This window comes from Lycium barbarum, chromosome 8, assembly GCF_019175385.1.
Source record: "Lycium barbarum isolate Lr01 chromosome 8, ASM1917538v2, whole genome shotgun sequence".
Taxonomy (NCBI): domain Eukaryota; kingdom Viridiplantae; phylum Streptophyta; class Magnoliopsida; order Solanales; family Solanaceae; genus Lycium; species Lycium barbarum.
In genome coordinates this window covers 133470811-133484719 of record NC_083344.1, presented here as the reverse complement: position 1 = coordinate 133484719, position 13909 = coordinate 133470811, and positions in this window count along the sequence as shown.

The window sequence follows — 13909 nt, the reverse complement described above, 5'->3', positions numbered from 1 at the left end:
AACAGAAAATTCCATTCTGATCAAAATTCGCGTATTTGATAACACTGTTGAATACTTATCTGAGAATACAAAATGTTCCAATTCTCAGCAAATCAAACATATTTGACTTTTGAAAGATGAGACTTATCCAGACTAGAATATTATATGACCACTAATCTTGCATTATGAGGTCCTTTATCTTTTCATTCTAAGTATGAGAAGAAGTATACTTAGAGCTGATGTCCAATCTGGTCAAGAATATATCTGATATATTTTCATTGGCCTAATGCATCTCTCATCTTTTGGAACATTTCATCACCCACAAATTCAAAAGAACCTGATATATTCCTCTTTCCTGTTGATTCAACCAATAGAGATCCTTCCTTTAAACAAAACGAAATTTCCTTTATGACTTTATCCATAGATTCCATTCTTACTGTACTTTTCAACCTTTTACACATTCTGGACAAATGTTAAAAATGTCTGTATGTCCTCTTATCAAAGTCATCTAGGCTAGATAAACTGTTTCGTCTTCATCGTCAGTTCTACTTGCTTCCGGATGATTAAAATTGGAATACTATTAATTGTCTACGCTTCAATTGTTTATGTCTTAAATCTGCCCTAGCAAAGCGTACACCATAGCAAAGACGATTTAAACATTAATCATGCTTCAGTTAGTTTTTAAATCTAGTCACTAGTATTAGAATGTCTAGGGTTCAGTTGCGGATGTCTTAAATCTTCTCTAGCAAAGAGTTCACCATAAAAAAAAAAGATAATTTAAACATTAATTATGCTTCAGTTAGTTTTTTATCTTGCTTTTGGCTTCACAGCCTGTCTTTTAGACTACAATGTTCCATAAAAGGCTAGACATGCTCTATGATTTCTAATATAATAAAGGAGAAATTCTGAGCCAATAAACACAGTTTCTAAGGGATAAAATAGGGGAAACTCTATCTGTAATAAAGGAGTATAATTTAAGGGGATTTCAGATAACAAGGATTCTTTGAAATCAGGACTTTTGTTGTATGTTAAAACAGATTAATTACCTTGGAGATTTGATAGCCTGGCTCCTCATAAGCAGATCTAGTGTGGGTTTTGGTTCAACTGAACCATTGCTTTGGCTCGAACTACGTATACACACGGGAAAAACTTAAAATGCATGTGTATATATATGGGGACATATACGCACTCCTTACGCGGACACGAAGTAGCCCCTTTTTTCATTTATTTGGTCTAAACACCGAGAAATGTTTTTTAGACCCGTCGTGTGTATTAGCTCATACATTTTCGAGATGTGATGCGCCGGCTCTGTTTGCTTTGAAATTCCATCGGTCCGCACCAAACGGTCTGGGACATATACACATTGCATACGCGGACACGAAGTAGCTTCTTTTTCCATTTATTTGGTCTAAACACCGAGGACCTTCGTTTTGAGACTCGTAGTGTGTATTAGCTCATACATTTTCGAGATCTGATGTGCCGGCTCTGTTTGCCTTGAAATTCCACCGGTCCGCACCAAACGGTCAGGGGACATATACGCATTGCATAAGCGGACACGAAGTAGCTTCTTTTTCCATTTATTTGGTCTAAACACCGAGGACCTTCATTTTGAGACCCGTAGTGTGTATTAGCTCATACATTTTCGAGATCTGATACGCCGGCTCTGTTTGGTTAAAATTCCACCGGTCTGCACCAAACGGGCTGGGGACATATACGCATTGCTTGCGCGGACACGAAGTAGCCTCTTTTTTCATTTATTTGGTCTAAAGACCGAGGACCTTCTTTTTTAGACCCGTCGTGTGTATGAGCTCATACATTTTAAAGATCTGATGCGCCGGCTCCATGTGCCTTGAAATTTCACCGGTCCGCACCAAACGGGTTGGGGACATATACGCATTGCTTACGCGGACACGAAGTAGCCTCTTTTTTTCATTTATTCGGTCTAAACCCTAGGACTTTGTTTTTGAGACCCGTCGTGTGTATGAGCTCATACATTTTTGAGATCTGATACGCCGGCTCTGTCTGACCTGAAATTCCACCGGTCCGCACCAAACGTGCTGGGGACATATATGCATTAATTACACGGACACAAAGTAACCTCTTTTTCCATTTATCTGGTCTAAACACCGAGGACCTCCTTTTTTAGACCCGTCGTGTGTATTAGCCCATACATTTTCGAGATCTAATGCACTGGCTCTGTTTGCCCTAAAATTTCACCCGTCCGCACCAAACGGGCTGGGGACATATACGCATTGCTTGCGTGGACATGAAGTAGCCTCTTTTTTCATTTATTTGGTCTAAAGACCGAGGACCTTCTTTTTAAGACCCGTGGTGTGTATGAGCACATACATTTTCGAGATCTGATGTGCCGACTCTGTTTGACCAAAATTCCAACTGTTCGCACCAAACGGGCTGGGGACATATACACATTCCTTACACGGACACGAAGCAGCCTCTTTTTTCATTTATTAGGTCTAAACACTGAGGAATTTTTTTTTAGACTCGTCGTGTGTATTAGCTCATACATTTTCGTGATCTGATGCACCGACTCTGTTTGCCTTGAAATTCCACCGGTCCGCACCAAACGGTCTGGGGGACATATACGCATTGCTTACGCGGACACGAAGTAGCCTCTTTTTCCATTTATTTGGTCTAAACACCGAGGACCTTCTTTTTGAGACCCGTCGTGTGTATGAGCTCATACATTTTCGAGATCTGACGCGCTGGCTCTGTTTGACCTGAAATTCAACCGGTCCACACCAAATGGACTGGGGTCATATACGCATTGCATACGCGGACACGAAGTAGCTTATTTTTCCATTTATTTGGTCTAAACCCCGAGGACCTTCTTTTTTAGACCTGTCGTGTGTATGAGCTCATACATTCTCGAGATCGGATGCGCCAGCTCTGTTTTACCTGAAATTCCACCGGTCCGCACCAAACAGGCTGGGGACATACACGCATTGCTTACGCGGACACGAAATAGCCTTTCTTCCCATTAATTTGGTCTAAACACCCTCGGCCTTCTTTTTGAAACCCGTCGTGTGTATGGCCTCATATATTTTCGAGATCGGATGTGCCGACACTGTTTGACCTAAAATTCCACCCGTCCGCACCAAACGGGCTGGGGACATATACGCATTGCTTGCGCGGACACGAACTAGCCTCTTTTTTCATTTATTTGGTCTAAAGACCGAGGACTTTCTTTTTCCGACCCGTCGTGTGTATGAGCTCATACATTTTCGAGATCTGATGTACCGGCTCTGTTTGACCTGAAATTCCATCGGTTCGCACCAAACGGGCTGGGGACATATACGCATTCCTTACACGGACACGAATTTATTTGGTTTAAACACAGAGGAATTTTTTTAGACTCGTCGTGTGTATTAGCTCATATATTTTTGAGATCTGATGCACCGCCTATGTTTACCTTTAAATTCCACCGGTCACCAAACGGTCTGCGAACATACACGCATTGCTTACGCGGACACGAAGTAGCCTGTTTTTCCATTTATTTGGTCTAAACACCGAGGACTTTTTTTTAGAGCCGTCGTGTGTATTAGCTCATACATTTTCGAGACCTGATGCGCCGGCTCTGTTTTACCTGAAATTCCACTGGTCCGCACCAAACCGGCTGGGGACATATACGCATTCCTTACGAGGACACGAAGTAGCCCCTTTTTTCATTTATCTGGTCTAAACACCGAGGAATGTTTTTTAGAGTCGTCGCGTGTATTAGCTCATACATTTTCGAGATCTGATGCGCCGACTCTATTTGCCTTGAAATTCCACCGGTTCGCACCAAACGGACTGGGGACATATACGCATTGTATATACGGACACGACGAAGCTTCTTTTTCCATTTATTTGGTCTAAACATCGAGGACATTCATTTTGAGACCCGTAGTGTGTATTAGCTCATACATTTTCGAGATCCAATGTGTTGGCTCTGTTTGCCTTAAAATTCCACCCGTACGCACTAAACGGGCTGGGGATATATACGCATTTCTTGCGCGGACACGAACAAGCCTCTTTTTTCATTTATTTGGTCTAAAGATCGAGGACCTTCTTTTTTAGACCCGTCGTATGTATGAGCTCATACATTTTTGAGATCTGATGTGCCGGCTCTGTTTGACCTGAAATTACACTGGCCCGTACCAAACGGGCTGGGGACATATACGCATTCCTTGCACAGACACGAAGTAGACTCTTTTTCCATTTATTTGGTCTAAACACTGAGGAATTTTTTTTGAGACCCGTCGTGTGTATTAGCTCATACATTTTCGAGATCTGATGCACCGGCTCTATTTGCCTTGAAATTCCACCAGTCCGCACCAAACGGTCAAGGGACATATACACATTGCATACGCGGACACGAAGTAGCTTCTTTTTCCATTTATTTGGTCTAAACACCGAGGACCTTCATTTTGAGACCCGTAGTGTGTATTAGCTCATACATTTTCGAGATCTGATACGCCGACTCTGTTTGGTTAAAATTCCACCGGTCTGCACCAAACGGGCTGGGGACATATACGCATTGCTTGCGCGGACACGAAGTATCCTCTTTTTTCATTTATTTGGTCTAAAGACCGAGGACCTTCTTTTTTAGACCCGTCGTGTGTATGAGCTCATACATTTTAGAGATCTGATGCGCCGGCTCCATGTGCCTTGAAATTTCACCGGTCCGCACCAAACGGGTTGGGGACATATACGCATTGCTTACGCGGACACGAAGTAGCCTCTTTTTTTCATTTATTCGGTCTAAACCCTATGACTTTCTTTTTGAGACCCGTCGTGTGTATGAGCTCATACATTTTTGAGATCTGATGCGCCGGCTCTGTCTGACCTGAAATTCCACCGGTCCGCACCAAACGTGCTGGGGACATATATGCATTAATTACACGGACACAAAGTAACCTCTTTTTCCATTTATCTGGTCTAAACACCGAGGAATTTTTCGCATTGATTGCGCGGACACGAAGTAGCCTTTTTTTTCATTTATTTGGTCTAAAGACCGAGGACTTTCTTTTTGAGACCCGTCGTGTGTATGAGCTCACACCTTTTCGAGATCTGCTGCGCCGGCTCCATTTGCCTTGAAATTTCACCGGTCCGCACTAAACGGGTTGTGGACATATACGCATTGCTTACGCGGACACGAAGTAGCCTCTTTTTCCATTTATTTGGTCTAAACCCCTAGGACCTTCTTTTTGAGACCCGTCGTGTGTATAAGCTCACACATTTTCGAGATCTGATGCGCCGGCTCTGTTTGCTTTGAAATTCCATCGGTCCGCACCAAACGGTCTGGGACATATACACATTGCATACGCGGACACGAAGTAGCTTCTTTTTCCATTTATTTGGTCTAAACACCGAGGACCTTCGTTTTGAGACTCGTAGTGTGTATTAGCTCATACATTTTCGAGATCTGATGTGCCGGCTCTGTTTGCCCTAAAATTCCACCCGTCCGCACCAAACGGGCTGGGGACATATACGCATTGATTGCGCGGACACGAAGTAGCCTCTTTTTTCATTTATTTGGTCTAAAGACCGAGGACCTTCTTTTTGAGACCCGTCGTGTGTATGAGCTCATACATTTTCGACATCTGATGCGCCGGCTCCATTTGCCTTGAAATTTCACCGGTCCGCACTAAACGGGTTGTGGACATATACGCATTGCTTAGCGCGGACACGAAGTAGCCTCTTTTTTCATTTATTCTGGTCTAAAGACCGAGGACATTTTTTTTAGACCCGTCGTGTGTATGAGCTCATACATTTTCGAGATCTGATGCGCCGGCTCTGTTGCCTTGAAATTCCACCGTCCGCACCAAACGGTCTGGGGACATATACGCATTGCTTAGCGCGGACACGAAGTAGCATCTTTTTTCATTTATTTGGTCTAAAGACCGAGGACATTCTTTTTGAGACCCGTCGTGTGTATGAGCTCATACTATTTTCGAGATCTAATGCACTGGCTCTGTTTGCCCTAAAATTTCACCCGTCCGCACCAAACGGGCTGGGGACATATACGCATTGCTTGCGCGGACACGAAGTAGCCTCTTTTTTCATTTATTTGGTCTAAAGACTGAGGACCTTCTGTTTGAGACCCGTCGTGTGTATGAGCACATACATTTTCGAGATCTGATGTGCCGACTCTGTTTGACCAAAATTCCAACTGTTCGCACCAAACGGGCTGGGGACATATACACATTCCTTACACGGACACGAAGCAGCCTCTTTTTTCATTTATTTGGTCTAAACACTGAGGAATTCTTTTTTAGACTCGTCGTGTGTATTAGCTCATACATTTTCGTGATCTGATGCACCGACTCTGTTTGCCTTGAAATTCCACCGGTCCGCACCAAACGGTCTGGGGACATATACGCATTGCTTACGCGGACACGAAGTAGCCTCTTTTTCCATTTATTTGGTCTAAACACCGAGGACCTTCTTTTTTAGACCCGTCGTGTGTATGAGCTCATACATTTTCGAGATCTGATGCGCCGGCTCTGTTTGACCTTGAAATTCCACCGTCCGCACCAAACGGTCTGGGGGACATATACGCATTGCTTACGCGGACACGAAAGTAGCCTCTTTTTTCCATTTATTTGGTCTAAACACCGAGGACCTTCTTTTTGAGACCCGTCGTGTGTATGAGCTCATACATTTTCGAGATCTGACTGCGCTGGCTCTGTTTGACCTGAAATTCAACCGGTCCGCACCAAACGGGCTGGGGATCATATACGCATTGCATTACGCGGACACGAAGTAGCCTTATTTTTCCATTTATTTGGTCTAAACACCGAGGACCTTCTTTTTAGACCGTCGTGTGTATGAGCTCATACATTTCGAGATCGGATGCGCCAGCTCTGTTTGACCTGAAATTCCACCCGGTCCGCACCAAACGGGCTGGGGACATATACGCATTGCTTGCGCTGACACGAAGTAGCCTCTTTTTCATTTATTTGGTCTAAAGACCGAGGACCTTCTTTTTGAGACCCGTCGTGTGTATGAGCTCATACATTTTCGAGATCTGATGTGCCGACTCTGTTTGACCTAAAATTCCACCCGTCCGCACCAAACAGGCTGGGGACATATACGCATTGCTTGCGCGGACACGAAGTAGCCTCTTTTTTCATTTATTTGGTCTAAAGACCGAGGACATTCGTTTTTAGACCCGTCGTGTGTATGAGCTCATATATTTTCGAGATCGGATGTGCCGGCTCTGTTTGACCTAAAATTCCACCCGTCTGCACCAAACGGGCTGGGGACATATACGCATTGATTGCGCGGACACGAAGTAGCCTCTTTTTTCATTTATTTGGTCTAAAGACCGAGGACTTTCTTTTTGAGACCCGTCGTGTGTATGAGCTCACACATTTTCGAGATCTGATGCGCCGGCTCCATTTGCCTTGAAATTTCACCGGTCCGCACTAAACGGGTTGGGGACATATACGCATTGCTTACGCGGACACGAAGTAGCCTCTTTTTTCATTTATTGGTCTAAACACCGAGGACTTTTTTTTAGAGCCGTCGTGTGTATGAGCTCATACATTTTCGAGATCTGATGTGCCGGCTCTGTTTGACCTGAAATTCCACCCGTCCGCACCAAACGGTCTGGGGACATATACGCATTGCTTGCGCGGACACGAAGTAGCCTCTTTTTTCATTTATTTGGTCTAAAGACCGAGGACTTTCTTTTTGAGACCCGTCGTGTGTATGAGCTCATACATTTTTGAGATCTGATGCGCCGGCTCTATTTGCCTTGAAATTCCACCAGTCCGCACTAAACGGGCTGGGGACATATACGCATTGCTTACGCGGACACGAAGTAGCCTCTTTTTCCATTTATTTGGTCTAAGACCGAGGACATTCTTTTTTAGACCCGTCGTGTGTATGAGCTCATATATTTTCGAGATCGGATGTGCCGGCTCTGTTTTCCTTAAAATTCCACCCGTCTGCACCAAACGGGCTGGGGACATATACGCATTGATTGCGCGGACACGAAGTAGCCTCTTTTTTCATTTATTTGGTCTAAAGACCGAGGACTTTCTTTTTGAGACCCGTCGTGTGTATGAGCTCACACATTTTCGAGATCTGATGCGCCGGCTCCATTTGCCTTGAAATTTCACCGGTCCGCACTAAACGGGTTGGGGACATATACGCATTGCTTACGCGGACACGAAGTAGCCTCTTTTTTCATTTATTTGGTCTAAACCCCTAGGACCTTTTTTTTAGAGCCCGTCGTGTGTATTAGCTCACTACATTTTCGAGATCTGATGCGCCGGCTCTGTTTGCCTTGAAATTCCACCCGTCCGCACCAAACGGTCTGGGGACATATACGCATTGCTTGCGCGGACACGAAGTCGCATCTTTTTTCATTTATTTGGTCTAAAGACCGAGGACATTCTTTTTTAGACCCGTCGTGTGTATGAGCTCATATATTTTCGAGATCGGATGTGCCGGCTCTGTTTGACCTAAAATTCCACCCGTCCGCACCAAACGGGCTGGGGACATATACGCATTGATTGCGCGGACACGAAGTAGCCTCTTTTTTCATTTATTTGGTCTAAAGACCGAGGACTTTCTTTTTTAGACCCGTCGTGTGTATGAGCTCATATATTTTCGAGATCGGATGTGCCGGCTCTGTTTGACCTAAAATTCCACCCGTCTGCACCAAACGGGCTGGGGACATATACGCATTGATTGCGCGGACACGAAGTAGCCTCTTTTTTCATTTATTTGGTCTAAAGACCGAGGACTTTCTTTTTGAGACCCGTCGTGTGTATGAGCTCACACATTTTCGAGATCTGATGCGCCGGCTCCATTTGCCTTGAAATTTCACCGGTCCGCACTAAACGGGTTGTGGACATATACGCATTGCTTACGAGGACACGAAGTAGCCTCTTTTTCATTTATCTGGTCTAAACACCTAGGAACTTTTTTTTTAGAGCCGTCGTGTGTATGAGCTCACACATTTTCGAGATCTGATGCGCCGGCTCTGTTTGCCTTGAAATTCCACCCGTCCGCACCAAACGGTCTGGGGACATATACGCATTGCTTGCGCGGACACGAAGTCGCATCTTTTTTCATTTATTTGGTCTAAAGACCGAGGACATTCTTTTTTAGACCCGTCGTGTGTATGAGCTCATATATTTTCGAGATCGGATGTGCCGGCTCTGTTTGACCTAAAATTCCACCCGTCTGCACCAAACGGGCTGGGGACTATATACGCATTGATTGCGCGGACACGAAGTAGCCTCTTTTTTCATTTATTTGGTCTAAAGACCGAGGACTTTCTTTTTGAGACCCGTCGTGTGTATGAGCTCACACATTTTCGAGATCTGATGCGCCGGCTCCATTTGCCTTGAAATTTCACCGGTCCGCACTAAACGGGTTGGGGACATATACGCATTGCTTACGCGGACACGAAGTAGCCTCTTTTTTCATTTATTTGGTCTAAACACCGAGGAATTTTTTTTGAGACCCGTCGTGTGCTATGAGCTCATACATTTTCGAGATCTGATGCGCCGGCTCTGTTTGCCTTGAAATTCCACCCGTCCGCACCAAACGGTCTGGGGACATATACGCATTGCTTGCGCGGACACGAAGTCGCATCTTTTTTCATTTATTTGGTCTAAAGACCGAGGCCATTCTTTTTTAGACCCGTCGTGTGTATGAGCTCATATATTTTCGAGATCGGCTGTGCCGGCTCTGTTTGACCTAAAATTCCACCAGTCCGCACCAAACGGGCTGGGGACATATACGCATTGATTGCGCGGACACGAAGTAGCCTCTTTTTTCATTTATTTGGTCTAAAGACCGAGGACTTTCTTTTTTAGACCCGTCGTGTGTATGAGCTCATATATTTTCGAGATCGGATTTGCCGGCTCTGTTTGGCCTAAAATTCCACCCGTCTGCACCAAACGGGCTGGGGACATATAGGCATTGATTGCGCGGACACGAAGTAGCCTCTTTTTTCATTTATTTGGTCTAAATACCGAGGACTTTCTTTTTGAGACCCGTCGTGTGTATGAGCTCACACATTTTCGAGATCTGATGCGCCGGCTCCATTTGCCTTGAAATTTCACCGGTCCGCACTAAACGGGTTGGGGACATATACGCATTGCTTACGCGGACACGAAGTAGCCTCTTTTTCCATTTATTTGGTCTAAACCCCTAGGACCTTCTTTTTTAGACCCGTCGTGTGTATGAGCTCACACATTTTCGAGATCTGATGCGCCGGCTCTGTTTGCCTTGAAATTCCACCCGTCCGCACCAAACGGTCTGGGGACATATACGCATTGATTGCGCGGACACGAAGTAGCCTCTTTTTTCATTTATTTGGTCTAAAGACCGAGGACATTCTTTTTGAGACCCGTCGTGTGTATGAGCTCATATATTTTCGAGATCGGATGTGCCGGCTCTGTTTGACCTAAAATTCCACCGTCCGCACCAAACGGGCTGGGGACATATACGCATTGATTGCGCGGACACGAAGTAGCCTCTTTTTTCATTTATTTGGTCTAAAGACCGAGGACTTTCTTTTTGAGACCCGTCGTGTGTATGAGCTCACACATTTTCGAGATCTGATGCGCCGGCTCCATTTGCCTTGAAATTTCACCGGTCCGCACTAAACGGGTTGGGGACATATACGCATTCCTTACGAGGACACGAAGTAGCCTCTTTTTTCATTTATCTGGTCTAAACACCGAGGAATTTTTTTTTAGACCCGTCGTGTGTATTAGCTCATACATTTTCGAGATCTGATGCGCCGGCTCTGTTTGCCTTGAAATTCCACCCGTCCGCACCAAACGGTCTGGGGACATATACGCATTGCTTGCGCGGACACGAAGTCGCATCTTTTTTCATTTATTTGGTCTAAAGACCGAGGACATTCTTTTTTAGACCCGTCGTGTGTATGAGCTCATATATTTTCGAGATCGGATGTGCCGGCTCTGTTTGACCTAAAATTCCACCCGTCTGCACCAAACGGGCTGGGGACATATACGCATTGATTGCGCGGACACGAAGTAGCCTCTTTTTTCATTTATTTGGTCTAAAGACCGAGGACTTTCTTTTTGAGACCCGTCGTGTGTATGAGCTCACACATTTTCGAGATCTGATGCGCCGGCTCCATTTGCCTTGAAATTTCACCGGTCCGCACTAAACGGGTTGTGGACATATACGCATTGCTTACGCGGACACGAAGTAGCCTCTTTTTCCATTTATTTGGTCTAAACCCCTAGGACCTTTTTTTTAGACCCGTCGTGTGTATGAGCTCACACATTTTCGAGATCTGATGCGCCGGCTCTGTTTGCCTTGAAATTCCACCCGTCCGCACCAAACGGTCTGGGGACATATACGCATTGCTTGCGCGGACACGAAGTCGCATCTTTTTTCATTTATTTGGTCTAAAGACCGAGGACATTCTTTTTTAGACCCGTCGTGTGTATGAGCTCATATATTTTCGAGATCGGATGTGCCGGCTCTGTTTGACCTAAAATTCCACCCGTCCGCACCAAACGGGCTGGGGACATATACGCATTGATTGCGCGGACACGAAGTAGCCTCTTTTTTCATTTATTTGGTCTAAAGACCGAGGACTTTCTTTTTTAGACCCGTCGTGTGTATGAGCTCATATATTTTCGAGATCGGATGTGCCGGCTCTGTTTGACCTAAAATTCCACCCGTCTGCACCAAACGGGCTGGGGACATATACGCATTGATTGCGCGGACACGAAGTAGCCTCTTTTTTCATTTATTTGGTCTAAAGACCCTAGGACCTTCTTTTTGAGACCCGTCGTGTGTATGAGCTCACACATTTTCGACATCTGATGCGCCGGCTCCATTTGCCTTGAAATTTCACCGGTCCGCACTAAACGGGTTGTGGACATATACGCATTGCTTACGCGGACACGAAGTAGCCTCTTTTTCCATTTATTTGGTCTAAACCCCTAGGAACCTTTTTTTTAGACCCGTCGTGTGTATGAGCTCACACATTTTCGAGATCTGATGCGCCGGCTCTGTTTGCCTTGAAATTCCACCCGTCCGCACCAAACGGTCTGGGGACATATACGCATTGCTTGCGCGGACACGAAGTCGCATCTTTTTTCATTTATTTGGTCTAAAGACCGAGGACATTCTTTTTTAGACCCGTCGTGTGTATGAGCTCATATATTTTCGAGATCGGATGTGCCGGCTCTGTTTGACCTAAAATTCCACCCGTCTGCACCAAACGGGCTGGGGACATATACGCATTGATTGCGCGGACACGAAGTAGCCTCTTTTTTCATTTATTTGGTCTAAAGACCGAGGACTTTCTTTTTGAGACCCGTCGTGTGTATGAGCTCACACATTTTCGAGATCTGATGCGCCGGCTCCATTTGCCTTGAAATTTCACCGGTCCGCACTAAACGGGTTGGGGACATATACGCATTCCTTACGCGGACACGAAGTAGCCTCTTTTTTCATTTATTTGGTCTAAACCCCTAGAACTTTTTTTGAGACCCGTCGTGTGTATGAGCTCACACATTTTCGAGATCTGATGCGCCGGCTCTGTTTGCCTTGAAATTCCACCCGTCCGCACCAAACGGTCTGGGGACATATACGCATTGCTTGCGCGGACACGAAGTCGCATCTTTTTTCATTTATTTGGTCTAAAGACCGAGGACATTCGTTTTTAGACCCGTCGTGTGTATGAGCTCATATATTTTCGAGATCGGATGTGCCGGCTCTGTTTGACCTAAAATTCCACCCGTCTGCACCAAACGGGCTGGGGACATATACGCATTGATTGCGCGGACACGAAGTAGCCTCTTTTTTCATTTATTTGGTCTAAAGACCGAGGACTTTCTTTTTGAGACCCGTCGTGTGTATGAGCTCACACATTTTCGAGATCTGATGCGCCGGCTCCATTTGCCTTGAAATTTCACCGGTCCGCACTAAACGGGTTGGGGACATATACGCATTCCTTACGAGGACACGAAGTAGCCTCTTTTTTCATTTATCTGGTCTAAACACCGAGGAATTTGTTTTTAGAGCCGTCGTGTCTATTAGCTCATACATTTTCGAGATCTGATGCGCCGGCTCTGTTTGCCTTGAAATTCCACCCGTCCGCACCAAACGGTCTGGGGACATATACGCATTGCTTGCGCGGACACGAAGTCGCATCTTTTTTCATTTATTTGGTCTAAAGACCGAGGACATTCTTTTTGAGACCCGTCGTGTGTATGAGCTCATATATTTTCGAGATCGGCTGTGCCGGCTCTGTTTGACCTAAAATTCCACCAGTCCGCACCAAACGGGCTGGGGACATATACGCATTGATTGCGCGGACACGAAGTAGCCTCTTTTTTCATTTATTTGGTCTAAAGACCGAGGACTTTCTTTTTGAGACCCGTCGTGTGTATGAGCTCACACATTTTCGAGATCTGATGCGCCGGCTCCATTTGCCTTGAAATTTCACCGGTCCGCACTAAACGGGTTGGGGACATATACGCATTCCTTACGAGGACACGAAGTAGCCTCTTTTTTCATTTATCTGGTCTAAACACCGAGGAATTTTTTTTAGAGCCGTCGTGTCTATTAGCTCATACATTTTCGAGATCTGATGCGCCGGCTCTGTTTGCCTTGAAATTCCACCCGTCCGCACCAAACGGTCTGGGGACATATACGCATTGCTTGCGCGGACACGAAGTCGCATCTTTTTTCATTTATTTGGTCTAAAGACCGAGGACATTCTTTTTTAGACCCGTCGTGTGTATGAGCTCATATATTTTCGAGATCGGATGTGCCGGCTCTGTTTGACCTAAAATTCCACCCGTCCGCACCAAACGGGCTGGGGACATATACGCATTGATTGCGCGGACACGAAGTAGCCTCTTTTTTCATTTATTTGGTCTAAAGACCGAGGACTTTCTTTTTGAGACCC